Source organism: Cupressus sempervirens, chromosome 1 (genome assembly GCF_028749045.1).
Source record: "Cupressus sempervirens isolate cs-2001-9-10 chromosome 1, ASM2874904v1, whole genome shotgun sequence".
Classification (NCBI taxonomy): domain Eukaryota; kingdom Viridiplantae; phylum Streptophyta; class Pinopsida; order Cupressales; family Cupressaceae; genus Cupressus; species Cupressus sempervirens.
In genome coordinates, this window is record NC_143118.1 from 478050297 (window position 1) to 478066928 (window position 16632).

Sequence of the window (16632 nt, forward strand, 5' to 3'; positions counted from 1 at the left end):
TAAGGGAGGGAGTCGTAGTCACCTGCTAGTCAGGATCTACACGATGAACCACTCCCCACCATTGTCTATTTAGTTTAGATATATTATATACATGTACATGCTCGTCTTTTATGCAGGATGCAGGTACCGGGCATCGACTTCCCTGAATTGCCAGGATGAGCGTGCCCTATTAAAAATACTCAAATGGTGAGAATGGGAAGATAATGATCAGGTCCAATCCTAGCCATAATCCTATAATACTTGTCTTGCAAGGAGGACTCGTAACAGACTGTCTACCCTTTTTAAACCCGTGAGTATTTTATGCGTATGTTGTTTTGTGAGTCTTTGATGTATTTTCTATTAATTAAGTCTAATTAATAGATTAAATTAATAATTTAATTTAATAGAGAATTATTATGATATTATGAATATTTAATTATATTTAATTAATTGAGAAATTAATTAAATATAATGAATTGAATTGGAAGATAAAAGTTTTAAGATTAAATTTAGAACATGATAATATTTATTTAATTTAATAATAATATATTTAGAGTTCATTTTTAAATAAATGCTAAATATTATTGTTATTTAAGTTAATAAATATTTATCAAATTAAACGTTCAAAAATATATTAAAAAGGAAAAAGATATTAATTTATGGAAAAGATTTAAGTTCGCATGAATGAGTTTTAAATATAAGAGATTAATTTAAAAGATAGAAAAAAACATGTGAACTTAATAAAGATATTCTAAGAAAGTGTGCATGAGATTTAAAAAGGTTATTAAATTAATTTAAAGTAAAGTAAAGTGGAAAGTTAAATAAAGTAATTTAATAATTCACTTAAAGTGCATGAAGGAATAATAAAAGAATATTTTAATTTGAAAAGGAAATTAATTGTGCATGAATGAATTAATTAAATAAGAGAGAATTAAATATTGGAGATAAAAGTTAAAGTTTAAATTTAGAAAGTGATTATATTTATTTAATTTAATAATAATATATTTAGAGTGCATTTTTAAATAAATGCTAAATATTATTGTTATTTAAGTTAATAAATATTTTTATCAATTAAGTTTCTAAAAATGAAATTAAAAGTGAAAATATATTTAATTATCATAAAGATTATAGTTCGCATGATTTATGCATGAGTTGAAAATAAAAGAAATTAATTGAAAAGATTAAACATGTGAAATTAATAAAGATATTTAATCGAATTAAGTGCGCATGAGATTTATAAGTTATAAATTGATTAAAATAGAAGTTGAGTGGAAATTAAATAAAGAGATTTAATAATCCATTTAACATGCATGAAAATATGAAAGATAAGATAAATAAAGGTTGATTTTAGAGTTAACGAGGGGGATCAAGAGACCTCTCGGGTAAACGCACAATTAGTGCCCCGATTGTAGGAAGAGAACTCCTTATCAAAATTGGAGGGTTCATTTTTCAAGGGGGATTTTTGGAGACAAGTTTTCACACACAAGTCTCAGAGAGTTTTTCAGACACAAGTTTAAAAAGGGCACACACAGGTTTGGAGAGCAATTCAGAGGGATTGGAGAAGAAGGAATTTTTCGTAGCTTGAAGGATATTGCTTGCAGTAGAAATTTTCATCCAGCTGTTAGAGTTTTAGCATTAGTACGAGGTAGGGTTTTGAAATCTCGTGAATACAATTTTAATTGGAAATATCTGTTTGCTTCGTGATTATTGAGTGATTGAAATTTTGTTTATCATCTCGATTGTTTTCAAGATCTGATTGGTTAAAATTAGTCTCTCATTATTCATATAGAAGAATAATTGAGGAAATTAATTAAATCATGTAGGATTTGAAGGAAAAGAAGATTTAAAATTAGAAATTCGAATGATTTGTTGTGTCCTCTCTACCATACTATATTTGCAGATAGTATTTAAAATAAAAAAAATAGAAAAAAAAAAATTTAAATAATGAGAAGAAAGAAAGAGGTTTTATTTTATATATATAAATTGTTATTATTTTTAAAAGAAATATATATTTAAAAATAATATTAATTTATTATAATGTATTTGGATTGTTTAAAATATTTTAATATATTTATATATTACTAAAAAAAAACATACGTTTGAAATTTTATAATTTTTAAAATTTAAAAAAAAAGATAATAATATATAATTTTTTTTGGGTGGGGACATACCCCCCCCTGTACCTGCTGTCGGCAGAGTCTGCCGCGGCAACCGGTACCGCTACTACCGCAGGCAGCAGTACAATTGCTGCTGCGCGCAACAGGGTACCTGCTGTCGCAGGTACCAGGCCGACGAGCCTTTAAACACGCCGACATATATACTTTTTTTTTATATTTTGTTTTTTTAATTTATAAATTTTAATGCGTTTTAAAATGTATTTAATAATGTGATTTAATAATGTTTTATTAATGATCTTTATTAATATTTAATAATTTAAATATTAATATATATTAATGTAGTTTTCATAATTATTAATAGTTTTTAGTTTTAAAAATAAATTATTAAATTGATAATCAATGAAGATTTTAATATAAGTATTTAAATGATCAATTAGTGATTAATTTAATTAGCTTAAATAAAGTTAATTAATAATGAACATTATTTATTAAAATTGTAAAAATAGATTATTGATTTAATGGAAGATATTAATGAGGGTTTAATGATTTTAATAAAGTCGAATTTGTTTTATTTAAAATCATTAAGGATTGTTTTTATAACATAAATAAATAAATGATTATCCTTAGCTTATTTATAAGGTAATTGAACAATCATTTAAATATAGAAATGGGTTAGTTAAAAAGGAATGATTGCGAAAACTTATTACCTAGAACATATGTTAACTGAAAATGAAACCTTATGTTCAACTTAACTACGTGAGTTCGATTAAGCCAAACATGAAACTTACTCTTGGTATCTATATTGTTTTACTTGTACTTCCTATGCTTTGAGATTTTGGTGTTGATTAGATGTCGACTAGTCTAGAGAGTACACCAGAGGTCTTTGTGAGATTTATTGTATACTTCTTTTCAGATGATGTATATATGTTATCACATATTCTGATGTATTGTATCTTTTCTCACATACCCTGCGACATGTGCAGTGGATGTTATTGATTGGATGTACTTTCATTGTATTGTTTATACTTATGCATTTTCTTATGCGATTATGTATCTGTTATTCCTTTATGATCTTGAGACATTGTACTTAGAACTTAAACTAATTAATTTAAAAACATTAAATGTGACTCAACGTAAAGGAACTCTTGAGGAATTGAAACTATATCTGTAATTGCAAATGTGTATTTGTTGTGTATGTTCATATTGCTTCCGCATTAATGTTATCTTGATGTTGTTTAAACTTCAAAAAAAAAAAAAAAGTTCAGTAAACATTGTAACATGTTAGGTTTATTTCTTTTGGGTTCCTGAGTGGGGCGTTACAAATTTGTGAGTATTGACTTCTCACTTGAATTATACTACCACTATTACTATTTAAAATTGGCTATTGCAAATAGAAATTATATTCATGTGATTCATGTGTATGACTATAAGAATTGTCTCATATGAATTATTATATTTTCAAGAACTTAATGAAAATCTTAAACAATATAGTTGGAAATAAATATTAATTATAAAAGAAGATGTGCACTCAATATCATCAAGCTATCAAGTTGCAACCACAATGCTTGATAATAATGCACATTTGATATGCATAACTAGTATAAAAAGAGTGTAGTAATAAGATTAATTACTAATAAATACCTATGGCTTCTTATTGTTAAGTGCTAAATCAGAGCAAGTTACCACATCTTCTCATCCTCAACATCTTCAAGTTCATAATCTTTATATTCCTCACTAAAAACTACCTCATATTTTTCTTCATTAGTCCCTATTTGTCTTCACTCTGAGTCTACATCTCAAGCTCACCAGTGGCACTACCAATCCATCCACATCTACTACCACTACCACCACTAGTACATGAGTCAATGTTAGTGGCATTCTTCTTGGAAATACCAATCCAATTTTGGTTATAAATATTTCATAGCCCTCTTCTTTGACATTTCTTCCTCCATATTGTGACTACCCTGTCGTAAGGAAAAGTGTGGACATCATACCTAGAATTGTACATCAATGAACAAGTATCCAAATTCTTATCTAATGTGTTTCTTACATTTAACTTTATGAACCCCAAAGCACTAAAAAACTATCTCATTCACCATCAAACTCAATATCATGATGAGACATAATTCATTAAGCTTGCAATATTCTAATATTGAATCTATCAACATTTCTCTCTGATCTAGATAGTCCCAAAGCCTTGTTACTGGTCCCTATTCTTGGGGGTTCTCCATAGAATTATATATTTCCCTCATTGTGTGAAAAATGACCTAAATTCTCTCTCAAAAAAGATTTTTCTATAATTCCATTTATAGTTGCTCTATTGATTACTTCATTTTTGCAAAAATGCTTTATCAGTCAATAGCCTAGCTTGAAAATTAGTTAGAGAGTTAACACTCCAATATTGATGAAACACAATAGCCATAGATTCAAGTAGCTTATCTAGAGGGAATCTCATTCTAATTTTTGAAGAAAGATAAAAAAGAATTACTTTTGTAGAAGTTGTTATAGACACAAAGATCTTGGCTAAGTCTTCCTTGGTAATACCCATTGCTTGCCTCCTTTGCCTCCTTGCTAGTCACTCCTCATTTGTCTCCAACCTACCATTACAGTGCATTGGTGTGGAAATTCCACATGCACTAGCACAAAACTCCCTGTCTAAATTGATGTACATAGATAGTTGTAAGGACTATCCAAGTCTATGATTTTTTGCCACTTGTCAAATTGATAGAGATTATCGAGGGTCGAGATTATTCTTTAATGAATGCTATAATTTTATGCAAAAAACATAGACCTTTGTTGGGCCTTTTCCTTTATATCCCTCATCTCCTGTAGCATGGGTAGAAGAGTTGATAAAGCTAAGAGCATCTCTACATTTGTTAACTTTGAATGAAGGACTGGATATTTTAGGTTTTTGAACTTTTCCTTCTTGGATTTAATGAGTCCAAGAAATGATGGATTTGTTGGAAATCTGATTGAAAAGATCATTGTTGAAGAATGAAGAAGACTGATTGCAGAGTAGGAGATTGTTGATAGAATGTTTTCGACCATTTTTTGTCACTGATGTCAAACCTACTATTTTCTGGAATGACAACTGCTTATAAGATCCAAGCACTATGACTTAGTTGATTGATGAAGAGGATTTAATCAACAAGATGTGATAAATGGCACCTAAGGGAAAGGTTGAGTTATGGTTTTGTAATGAAGTGCAAGGATCAATTAAGACAATGGTAAAATGATATATTGAAAATATACTAGAAGATATAGAGGTTGGCCACACTTAGAAACACTAAAAGAATAAGTTGCAACAAGGTTGTTTGCAAAGCTTAACTAAGCTTATTAGTGAGTGTCAAGCAAGCTAGTTCATGCCGAGCAGATTTTTAGTTAGTGCTAAGCAAATGAAAAATCTAGTGTGTGCCAAGTGATATAGAAGGAGCTAAGCAAAGTAATAGGTGTTGAGCATCAAAAAAACTTAGTGGATGCCGAGTGAATCCATAGAAGGTGTCAAGAATCAGTAAAATATAGTAATTGTCGATTAACATAGTATGTACCGAGCACCAAAATTTCAATAGTACCGAGCTACTACATTATTTGAAAATTCAAAGATTTGCCAGATCTAAGTTGATAAGTTTGTTACCTTGAATTTTTTGAACCAAATGGAAGATAAGGATGATGAGCCGGTGGCACAAAATTTTAGATAAACAATTTTTGGGTGAATTCAAGAGGATTCTTCATGACATTTCTAGAAGAAACAAGATATGGGTTAGATTCATTGAATCCTACCTAATCCATTCAAAAAAAATTAAAGGAGGAAGAATCAAGTGGGAAAAACATTTTCTAGATTTCTATTTAAGGAGTCACAGGCCAAGAAGTAAGAGTTGTTGGGGTACCAAAATGGGAAGTTGTTGAAAGATGTCACGGAGAAAGTATTAAGAAGGAAGAATAGAGCATAGAGAGTCTTCTTTGATAAGTGGTAATATTGGAGATTGCACTCGTACATTGAGCATGAAGACTCAAGGAGGCAAAGCTTGAAAGGAGGATAAGCTATCAGAACTATAGAGACTGAAAGCTAGGAAAATTGTGAAGAGCTAAATAGAGATTTAAAATTTGCAATTTATGAGTTGTATCAAGTCAAAAGCCCTTGTTGTTACTCTCTAACAATTGTGCAAGCCATGGTAAAATCCTATGGACTTAGGTTGGTTTAATAGCCATTTGTAAATCCTTTAATAGGGTGGCATTCCAAATGAATTTTATAAAGTCCTCTAGCCAAGCCCGCTTCTAATAGGGTGGTTAAATCCTCTAGCCAAGTCACATTTAATAGTGTGTTGTAGCCTTTAATGGGGCAAGCCTTTCACAAGGCATCACTTTAGAAGAGTGTGAATTGAGTAGCATGGTACTGGTGGTTTTTCTCAAATTAGGTTTTCACATAAATCACTGTGTTATGTGTTGATATTTCATGTGTTATATTTGTATTTTGATTTTATAGTAACTTCCTAAGTAGGAAAGTTTAAGCTTGGATGCATGAACAGTTTAACAGGCTCACTTTACTTGATGAAAAGTTTTTAATTGGACATTATGACTTTGAATAACTAATTCACCCCCACTCTTAGTTATTCTCAAGAATTTCTAACAATTGGTATCAGAGTCATTTTTTGATTTAGTTTAAAGGTACTAGAAGTAGGAAGATCAAGATGTCCAAGAGAGAAGTTTCCAAGCTTAATAGAGACAACTTCAATGCATAGAAAAGGTTGATGAAGTTGCATCTGGGATCAATAAGTGATCATGTACAAAACTCAACTGAAGTAGAACATGTTGATCTAGTTGTACCTATTGCAAAAGATATGAAGAAAGAAGGAGCACAATCAAGCAATGTTGGAGATTGTCTCTATCCTCAACTATGCCAAATTTGATGAGATCAAAGGATGTGACTCTACATTCAAGATGTGGAAAGCCTTGAATAATATCTATGGAGGAGATCAGAATGTTCAAAGCAAAAAAAGAGAAAGCCTTAGAGGAAATTTTGATGACATGAAAATGGAGGAAGGTGAGAATACTGCTCAATATGCCTCTAGAATGAAAGAAGTGGTAAGTGCAATAAGAAGTTTGGGTGGTCATTTGGAAGATGATACTATTAATAGAAAATACTTAAGAACCTTGCTCCCCATTTATGCTATTAGAGTTTTAGCCATCCAAGAGCTAAGGTGTGTCCCAAGAAATCACTTAACTTTTGAAGCAATAGTAGGGAGACTCACTACATTTGAATTGTCCAATTTTGATAACTACAGACCTGAGAATATTGAATCTTCTTTCAAAGCCAAGCTATCATTAAAACACACTGAGGAGGTGAAACCAAAGAAGAAGAAGAAAAAGGTAGAATATGCATCCAGTGATAGCAACACAGATGAAGAAGATGTGGAACAATTAGAAGCACTACTAGCCAAAAGATTTCACAAAGGCAAAGGTAAATTCGAAGGTAAGCATCCTATCATTTTTTTTAATTACAATGAAGTAGGACATAATGTTGTAAGATGCACATAGAAGAAGAACTACAGAGAAGGCAACAAGAAAAAAAATAGAAGAGAAGATGATGGCAGAGATTACAAAGAGAAAGGAAAAAGTGCTACATTATTGGAGAAGAAGATTCTGATGAAAATGATGATGAGGTAGTCTATGTAGCCATGAAGGATGAGTTAGATGAAGATGAGGCAAAAACACCGATAACTTGTGTGAACAAAAATGACAAGTGGATCATAGAAAGTGGATGCTCACATCACATGATAGGAGATAAAAGTAAGTTTATTACCTTTACTTAGTATGATGGAAATAGTGTTAGATTTGGAAATGATGCTCCATGTTAAATCAAAGGAAAAGGTTCTATTAAACTTATAGAAAAAATCTCATTTGATAATGCATACTATGTTGAAGGATTGAACTATAATTTGCTAAGTGTATCACAATTAGGCAATGTAGGTTGCAAAGTAGAGTTTGGAAACAAAACTATCAAAATCTATGATACTGATGGAAATCTGATAGGAAAAGGTGAACAATCTAGGAGTAATTTGTTTTAACTAGATATGGAAGATGCAACCTATCTTATTGTAAAACTTGATGATGTTTGGTTATGGCATAAAAGGTTATGTCATGTTAACTTTGATAATCTTATTAGCATTATCAAAAAGAAGAAAGTCAGAGGTTTGCCTAAGCTGAAGAAGCCTGAAAATAAATTGTGCAAACAATGTCAACTAGGAAAGATGACCAAGTCAAGTTTCAAAAGCAAATTCTACACTTCCATAGAAGTACTAGAGCTAGTCCATACAGACTTATGTGGCCCAAAAGAAGTGCAAAGCTAGCAAAGAGATAGATACATTATGCTATTTGTGGATGATTATTCTAGGATAATGACTATCATGTTCTTAAAGAAAAAAGTTGATGCATTTCAAATGTTTAAGTGGTATTTGGCCAAGGTTGGGAAGGAAATAGGAAAGAATCTGAAGTGCCTAAGATTTGACAGAGGAGGAGAGTTTATATCAAAAGAGTTTGAGACATTTTGCAATGACAAAGGAATTAAGAGACAAACATTAGCACCAAGAACTCCCGCACAGAATGGGATTGCAGAAAGAAGGAATAGATTAGTAATAGACCATGCCAAAACCTTGATGATGGGGAAAATTTTTGCTTTAAAGTACTGGAGAGAAGTTGTAAATACTGCTATTTATACCCTAAATTGAGTACAAGCCAAGCAAGGTACAAATGCAACACCTTTTGAACTATTGTATGGTCACTCACCCAATGTAAAACATTTCAAAGTATTTGGTTGTAAATGCTATATTCTTAAAGATACTAGAAATGGCAAGTTTGATGCAAAGAGTGATGAAGGCATATTCCTTGGATACTCCACTAGAAGCAAAGCATATAAGTGTTTGAACACTAACACTAAAAAAATTATGGAGAGTGCAAATGTAAATTTTGATGAGCATGTAGAAGTTTAAGTTGATGAAACCAGGAAACAAGAAGATTATAGATCTTTTGTATACTTCTGCGAAGGAATGTCTACTGAAGATAAAGTTGCCAACCAAGTCGAGAATCAGAAAAAAAAAAATTAGTATCACCTGAGTCATAGCCAGTGAATGTCAAGCTACATTTAGAAGTTGAGTTGTAGAATGAAGAAAATGCACATTCTGATTCTAAAATTAGTACACATGGAAGAGATATGATGAAATACTTGAAAGTGATGTGCAAAGTGACTTTGAAGTTGTAGGAACAAACATGGAAAGAAGGATAGAACCAAGACTATCCAAGTATGTGGGAAGACATCACCCTGCAAAACAAATCATTGGTGACAAGGAAGCTAGACCAATGACAAGGAACAAACTAAGGAGTGAATCATGTCTACTAAGCAAGATTGAGCCCAAAATAGTAAAAGATGCACTGCAAGATGATAATTGGCATAAAGTTATGAAAGAAGAGATAGATCAGATTAAGAACAACAAAACTTGGACTCTAGTTCCTAGACTAGTTGATAAAAATCTAATTAGTACCAAATGGGTCTTTAGAAACAAGCTTGATGAGAATGGTGAGATCACAAGAAATAAAGCCAGACTAGCCTGCAAAGGCTATGCACAAGAAGGACTAGACTACAGGGAAACATTTTCCCCTATTGCAATAATGGAAGGAGTGAGAACACTACTTGCATATGCTACTTATTAAACTTTCAAATTTTATCAAATGGATGTAAAGTCTACTTTTTTGAATGATATACTGGAAGAGGAAGTCTACATGGAACAACTAGAGGGATTTGTTGATGACAACAACAAGGATATGGTTTGCAAATTGCACAAAGAACTCTATGGTCTAAAGCAAGCACCTAGACCGTGGTATGAGAGATTGCACAAATATCTTATGAAGATAGGATTTGAAAAAACAGATGACAACAACAACCTGTATATCAAGGTAGAAATAGGTAAAGACATTTTGATATCTAAAATCTTTGTTGATGATATAATATTTGGAGAAAAAGATGCCCTATGCAAAAAATTTGTTGACCAAATGAAACATGAGTTTGAGATGTCAATGTTTGGAGAAATCAATTCATTGTTGGATTGCAAGTACATCATGAACTAAAGCTTGGCATATTTATTACCCAATAAAAATACATAAAGGAGATACTCAAGTCATTTGGATTATAAGATTCAAAATCAGTCAGTATACCAATGGTAACAAGACATAAGTTATCCAAGAATGATGAGTGAGCTGAAGTAAATCAGACAATGTATAGATCAATAATTGGAAAGTTATAATATGTTGTGCATAGTAGACTAGACATTGCATTAGCTATTGGAATAGTGGCAAGATTTTTTGCTAACCCAAGAGAAAATCATCTGATGGCAATAAATAGAATATTGGGGTCCCTAAAAGGAACTGATGACTTTGGCTTGTACTACAAGAGGAGTGAAAAGTTTGAGTTGAAAGCCTACACTAATGCAGACTGGGGAGGTAATATTGATGACAGAAAGAGCACCAGTGGAGGAGCACTTTTCTTAGGTAAAAGATTGGTTACTTGGACCAGCAAAAAGAAAATTTGTACCTCACAGTCCATAGCAGAAGCTGAATATGTTGCTGCTACTATCAACTACACTAATATTATATGGATCAAACATCTATTGCAAGGTATGAAGGAAGAGGTAATTGAACCTGTGATACTCTATTGTAATAACACAAGTGTCATCAACACATCAAAGAATCCTGTGATGCATGCTAGAACAAAGCATATTGCAATTAAGTATCACTATGTAAGAGAATTGGTGGAAGATAAGCAAGTAAGAATGGAATATGTTAGCTCGAAAGAAAAAATTGCTAACATCTTCACAAAAGCACTACCTAAAGATGCATTTAAATATCTTAGAGGTAAACTAGGGGTGATACCCCTATCTAAGGTTGTCTGATAAAAAAGAAAGACTGCCCTACATCAAATGAGTTGATTATTGAAATATTACAAATTGATGCAAAGGATACTTACTTTAGGATTCTACCTAAAGTAATCAAAGTATTGAAATTGCAGACAAGTCACAAGCAAGGTGACAAAGGGAGGAATTGGAGTACCTGCAAATGCTATACTTACATAATGTACCTTTGGCATTATTGTCAAAGAGGGAGAAGTAGTAGAAATTGATCAAATCTACAAGATCAAATGAGTAGAGGGAGAAGTAGTTGATACCAGAATTGTGGAAAATGATCAATGCATGTAGAGGGAAAAATAATGTAAGAGGGAGTCAGTAGTAGCACAAAAACAAAGTGAATAGTGGTAAGCCACAAAAAAGAGAAAGAAAAAGAATGTTCAAATATGTAGAGAGAGAATAGAAAAAAAACAAACAAAAATGAAATAGTAGCTTAGAGGGAGGAAATAGTGCAAACAAGAATCAATCAAAGGAATAGTAGAACAAAGAGGGAGAAGATAGTTTATCAGGAAAAGAATTTAGAGGGAGTCATAAGCTAGTTTATGTTGCTGGTAAAATGAATAGTTTTCAATAAAGTTTTCTCTTTGGAATTTGCTTTACTATTTTAACCTAGTTAGAATTTTTATAACTTGGTTGATCATTTTGGTTTTCCATCAATGCCAAAGAGGGAGATTGTTGGAAATCTGATTGAAAATATCATTGTTGAAGAATGAAGAAGATTTATTGCAAAGAAGGAGATTGTTGATAGACTGTTTTCAATCATTGTTTTGTCATTGATCTCAAACTTGCTATTTTTTGGAATGAAAATTCTTGATAAGATCCAAGTACTATCACTTAGTTGATTGATGAAGAGTTTTTATTCAACAAGATGTAACAAAAGCACCTAAGGGAAAGGTTGACTTATGGTTTTGTAATGAAGTGCAAGGATCAGTTAAGACAATGGTAAAATGATCTATTGAAAATATACTTGAAGATATAGAGGTTGGCCACACTTAGAAACACTAAAAGAATAAGTTGCAACAAGGTTGTCTACAAAGCTTAACTAAGTTCATTAGTGAGTGCCGAGCAAGCTAGTTCATGCTGAGTAGATTTTCAGTTAGTGTTGAGCAAATGCAAAATCTAGTGTATGTAGAGTGATATAAAAGAAGCCAAGAAAAGTAACAGGTGTCGAGCATTAGAAAAAATTAGTAGATGTCAAGTGAATCCATAGAAGGTGTTGAGCATCAGTAAAATGTAGTTAGTGTCGAGTAACACAGTATGTATCAACCACCAAAATTTCAATAGTGCCAAGTTGCCACATTATTTGAAAAGTCAAATATTTGCCAAATCTAAGATGACAAGTTTGTTACCTTGAATTTTGTGAACTAGATGGAGGATAAGGATGATGAGTTGGTGGCACAGAATTTTAGATAAACCATTTTTGGATGAATTCAAGAGGATTCTTCATGACATTTCTAGAAGAATAAGATATGGGTTAGATTCATTGAATCCTACCTAATCCATTCAAACTAAAATTAAAGGAGGGAAGAATCAAGTGAGAAAAGCATTTCCTATACTTCTATTTAAGGAGTTACAGGCCAAGAAGTAAGTGTTTCTGGGGTGCCAAAAATTGAAGTTGTTGAAAGATGTCAAGGAGAAAGTATTAAGAAGCAAGAACAGAGTGTAGAGACTTTGCTTCGATAAGTGGTCATATTGGAGATTGCACTGGTACATTGAGCATGAAGAATCAAGGACAAAGCTTGAAAGGAGGAAAAACTATCAAAACTACAAAGACTAAAAGCTAGGCAAATTGTGAAGAGCTAAATAAAGATTTGAAATCTGGAAGTTAAGTTATGAGTTGTATCAGGTCAAAAGCACTTGTTGTTACTCTCTAGCAATTGTGCAAGCTAGGGTAAAATCCTATGGACTTAGGTTGGTTTAATGACCATTTGTAAATCTTTTAATAGGGTGGCATTCCAAGCGAATGTTCTAAAGTCCTCTAACTAGGCCCACTTCTAACAAGGTGGTTAAATCCTCTAACCAGGTCACATTTAATAATGTGTTGTAGCCTTTAATAGGGTAGACGAGAATCACTTCAGAAGAGTGAGAATTGAGTAGCATGTTACTGGTGGTTTTCCCAAATTGGGTTTCCATGTAAATCACTATGTTATGTGTTGATCTTTCATGTGTTATGTTTGCATGCTGATTTTATCGTAACTTCCTAAGTAGGAAAGTTTAAGCTTGGATGCATGAATAGGTTAATAAGCTCACTTTACTTGATGAAAAAGTTTTAACCGGACATTATGACCTAAAATAATTGATTCACCCCCCCTCTCAGTTATTCTAAAGCATTTCTAACAAGATTAAGTAAAAAAATATGATGGGATGGTATGTCAAAAGAGATCCATCTTGTACCATTATCCTTAAGAAGCTTGTTCCCACCAGTTAGTCCATTAGTAAACACTTTAAATTCCCTATAATGTTTAGGACTTCGATAGAAATATTAGTAGACCTCCTTGATTAAAGTTTCAACTTTCTCTACTTGAGGATTTGAGCTCACAACTCCAAAAGCTAGATTCATTCTATGGGCCATGCATTATTGATGCTTAGTCAACTCCAACACACACCAATATTTTGGCAATCATCATATTATCCAGACCTCCATATCCAAATAGATTTTTCTTGAATAGTTCATATATATTTTCTACATTTTGACTTCACTCCAATTTAGAAATAATTAGTAGTAGAGGATGGCAAAAAAGATTGTGTACAATATAAACATGCATGCATATCCAAGAAGTATTATCAATTGTTGTAACTTTGTCTAATGACATTGTAATAAAATTTGACTCTTTTATTTTAGCCTTTGCATCTTCTTTTTCAACATCAGCAAAATAGCTTGCCCATTCCTATCCATTTTTCAATGACAAGTGACTATTGCAATAGTTATGGAGTTTTAAGAAGTTCAACAAAGTACTCATTAATAGGTAGTCTATTATAGGATGCCCTCTTTTCAAAATATAATAGACAACTCTTAATTGAATAACTTTACCCATTTGTTCACTTTCTGGTAATCTTCAAAGATAAGATTCAATAGAACCTTTAAGTTTAATAGCCTTTGTTTGTATTTTCTCCTGATAATTATATATTTTGCATTTTTAACATGTTGGCATTTATCTGCCATTTTCTAAAACAACACTAGTTTTTCACCTCCAACTATCTTTTCTCCTTTGTAAACTTTACCAATATGCTTTTCTATGGTGTCAAGTTTTAATAGTAACCTCTTTTCCCTCTCATTGATTGTGGTGAAAATCTTGCATCTACATTCTACTAGAATTCACCTTAAATTGGATTGATCATTACTTCTATGAATGAATAATTTTAGGCCCAATCTAATTGAAAATTCCTCAATAGATCCCACCTATGATATTTTTTGGAGTTGGCTTTTTTTTCCAGCTTCAGTGTACTATTATCATCTAAATTTTACTCTTGGTCCATTATATCATTGTGGCTACTCTGAGTATCTTCATGTACTTGTAAAACATATTAAACTCATCCTCATCTGAAATATCAGGCTCACCTACTTCTTCAATATGCCTTGTGGGTTGTGAATCTTGTAACTGTGGTTGATGTTGTGATGATGTGACTTCTTCAATAAATTGTGATGATGAAACTTGTTGATGTTCACCACCAAAGTACGATGATAAGGTTTTCCTTTTTGCATGCCTCTCTTGGTATTCCCCACATTCAGGGGTCCTACGCTTCTTCATGTTTAACATCTTCAACCAAATAAAGGCTGCCCAAAAAGATTGAACTAAATGATGAGGAAGGGAGGACATAGTAAATAACTTGATTCTTCATCCCCATGAAATCAAATATAATTACAAAATTATGTTCGACATCTCCTGACTAGTTCCCACTATATTACTAATTTGTCTCGAATCCCCACTCAAAAAGAATGAAATAAAAATTGCAAAATTATGATTAATTAGTAGCACTTACTTCTTTGTTGTTGATCAAATTTGAGAGATTAGAAATGAAAAAATTGTGTAAACTAAATTTGGTTATGAATGTATTAATAATGCTCCTAAGCACCTTAGGCATTTCTTGGTGAATTAGATAGGAATCTTATATGATATACAAATATTTGGAGAAGCCTGTGTAATCATGACACGTCTTATGTAATTTTTGAGGTGACTATGGTAGGTCCAATCATTTTCCATGATTAAAAGAGTTGGAAAAATGGTCATGATTTAAAATATGCATTTTGACAAATGGCAAGAAAATTGGCTACCTCTTCCAAAATTTATTTATAATAGCAAGGGCAAATTAATTATTTCCAATAAGACATGCTTCAAAATCGATGAAATTGTTAGACTTAAGCATGTCCAAAAAATAGAATCCACTGGTAACCATGTTGGGGTGCGGCCCAATAATGTATAAAAAAATTGGTGATCAACCTAGGTGGTGGATCCAATAAGACAGAAAATAAGGTGACATGGCCAGCCCTATATGTAGTTTTCATTCACTAAATCCATGTCCGCAAACTAATAGAATTTGTCAAATGGCTAATATTTGCCACTAAAAAAACCCTAATATTGATCTATATTTGATGCACTTCAATGTGTATTATCAAACATTTTATCAGGTATCTTGATTATGGACATTTGATAGATATTGATGCACTTTGATATTTTGTTGATAAATGGGAATTTGATTGACTCTCTTTTTTTCCCTTTATGATTTATTATTCTTTTGATGTAATGATATATATTGGATTATATATGGATTTGTTTCTTAGATGATTATATGTATATTGTTGTTTACTTTTAGGTATGTAGAATGGAATCTATCTAATTATGTCTTAGAAGCTTATTGGTGTGCATGAATGATTGAGCATATTGGATAGAATCATGTTTATATTTAAGGATTGAAAAAAAGAATGGATAGAGGATATTCTAGTTGTATTTTATTGTAATTTGAATATGGTCATTTGATTAAAATTTTGTTGATTTTATTACCTTGCCAAATTTTGTCAGAATTTGGATAGGGCATTTTGAGTCTACCTTGTATCTTCTAACGAGATGTTTTAAGGACTCCATAAGAATATGTGATCTTGGAAAAGTGATCAACTAAGAATCTTAATACTCATCTTAGTTTTGCACTCAATATCATCAAGTTGCAACCACAATGCTTAATAATCATGCACATTTGATATGCATGATTATTAAAAAACAAGTGCAGTAATAAGTTAAATTATTAATAAATACCTATTTCTTGCTACTTCTAAGTGCTGAATCAAATCAAGTTGTCACATCATATCATCCATGACATCTTTAGGTTTAGTTCATATTACTCACTATCAACTATCTCATAGTTTCCTTTACTATCCTCATAGTTTTATTCATTAATCCATGTTTTATCTTCACTTAGAGTCTCCATCTCAAGCTCATTAGTAGCACTACCAATCCATCCACATCTACTACCACTAACAAAACCAGTACATGAGTCATTGCTAGTGGCATTCTTGTTGGCACTACCAATCCCACTTTGGTTGTAAATATTGTACATCCCTCTCCTTTGAAATTTCTTCCTACATATTTTAA